The sequence below is a fragment of the Limanda limanda genome, chromosome 7 (genome assembly GCF_963576545.1).
Source record: "Limanda limanda chromosome 7, fLimLim1.1, whole genome shotgun sequence".
Classification (NCBI taxonomy): Eukaryota; Metazoa; Chordata; class Actinopteri; order Pleuronectiformes; family Pleuronectidae; genus Limanda; species Limanda limanda.
In genome coordinates, this window is record NC_083642.1 from 27313772 (window position 1) to 27316271 (window position 2500).

Consider the following 2500-nt stretch of genomic DNA (forward strand, 5'->3'; position numbering starts at 1 on the left):
TTTCACTCCCTCCCCTCCTCTGCTTTCCCCTATATACATTATTTCAGATTTTTCTATATTTACTTTAGCTCCTGATGCCCTCCCATACAGTTCTACACTTTGTAATACCTGTACTACACTTTCCTTGTCCCTCACTGTCACTGTTGTATCATCCGCATATTGATATAGTGTGCTCACCTGTCCGCCCGGTAGTTCTATGCCCTTAATCCTCCTATTCTGCAGTATGAGTACCGCTAACGGCTCTGCTGACAAGGAGTACAGCAGAGCCGATAGCGGACATCCCTGCCTCACTGACCTTTCTAATCTAACTTCACCTGTGACTATCCCATTGACTTTAATCTTACTGCCTGCTCTTTCATACATTCGCCTAACCCATCCTATCAACCTTCCTCCAAATCCCATCTTCTCTAACACTTTATACAAATAACTGTGATCTACTCTATCAAAAGCTTTGTTAAGATCTAAACTAACTACTGCCCCTCCATTGTTCTCCTTCATGTGTGTTATTGTGTCTCTAATACTACTTATTGTGTCGGCTATGTCTCTCCCTGGTATGCTATACGCTTGTGTGCTTCCCACCACCGTCCCTATTACTTCCTTCATTCTGTTTGCTAACACCTTTGCTAATACCTTATAATCCCCATTTAACATTGTGAGTGGCCTGTAATTTTCTAATTTGTCCCTACTCCCTTTTTTATATATTATGCTCACTAGACCTGTTGTCATACTCTGCGGCATTTCTCCCTTCTCTTCTACCCATCTATATAATCTCTCCAACACTGGTACTAATTCTTCTCTAAACTCTATATAAAATTCTCCTATTATTCCATCTATCCCTGGACTCTTATTTCTGCCTAACCCATTTATTGCTTTCTCTATCTCTCCCTTACTTATCTCTCCTTCGCACACCTCTCTATCCTCATCACTCAGTCTAGCTTCCATCTTGTCTATAACCTGCCTACTGCTCTCCTCATCTAACGCTTCTTTCTTATATAACTCTCTATAAAACTCTTCTACTCTTTCCACTATCCCTACAAGCTCTGTTATTTTTTCCCCCCCTTTCCCCTCCACTTGCTCAAAATACTTTTTCTCCTGCCTTATCTTCTCTAGTCTTAAGAAATACCCTGTACATTTTTCTCCCTCTATCGCATATTTCGCTCTACTTCTTATTATAGCTCCCTCACATTTTCCCTGTTCTATTTCCTTAAGTTCATCTTTCTTTCTTATATATCCCTCTATGTCAATATTAAGCCCTTCCCCTGCTTTCTTCCCCTCTTCCTCTAACTCCTTTTTTAGCCTTTGTATCTTCTCTCTTTCTTTCTTTCCCCGGTTCCTGCTGTGTTTTTTGCTCATGTTCCTTATCCCCTCTTTCAGTCTCTCCCACCACCTCCCTGTGTCTTCCTCATACATTCTCTCATTCATCTCCCACATTATGTATTCTCTCACTTCTTTTTTATATTTTTCATCTTTAAGCAGCTGCCCATTCATACACCACACTCCCCCTCCTCTTCTCCTTATTTCCCCCCCTATTGTAAATTTTAACACCTTGTGATCACTATATGTTGTGACTATATATTCTATACCTTTAATCCTTTCCGCTATGCCCTTTGTGCTCAATACTAAATCTATCCTACTCTGTTTCAGTTCCCCTTTCACCAGCTGTACTCTTGAGAACTCTCTCCCCTCTGGATTTCTTTCTCTCCATACATCACTCAATCCTTTCATACTCTTTATCTTTTCTAGCACCTCCCTTGTTGTGTCATTCTTAAAATGCATGTTCCTTGACACATCCAATTTCCCACACCACACATTAAAGTCCCCCACGATCATACAGTTTTCATCACACATCACTCCCATCTTTTCAAACATCTCCTTTCTTTCTTTCTCCTCATTCGGCGCATACACATTTACTAGCTTAATCTCCTCATTCATATACTCAAACTTGATCCCTATCACCCTCCCATCTCCCTCATCTTCACACCTTGTCACATTCCCTATCACTCCCTTTTTTGTTAATATAGCTACACCTCTTGCATTCCCATCTCCATTATTTGCAAACACATCTCCCCTCCATTCATCCTCCACCTCTTTCATACATCTCTCATCCCAGTGTGTTTCCTGTAAGCATATTATATCATAATTGCTGTCACCAAATATCTGATTTCTTTTGTTTTTGTTCTTTAGCCCCCTTGCATTTATTGAGATTATTATTAACATTATTAGTATTGTTATTTTCATTTTGTTTTTTCCTTAGTTTTACTTTTCTTATTTATCCTCGTATGCCTCTGAGTGTTCTGTCTTTTCCTCATTTGTTTTATTTTTTCCTCTATATCCATGTCCGTTTCAGATCCTACCGTCTGTGATGCAGTGGTCTCCTCTCCCGTCTCTTTGGGCTTTGCTCCATTCAGTTCCTTGTCCGTCCCTCCAGTGTCGTCCTCTCCTCGCCTTTTCTCCCGGCCTGCTTCCTTCTCTCCGTCTCTCCTTGCGACCGTCGCCCCCT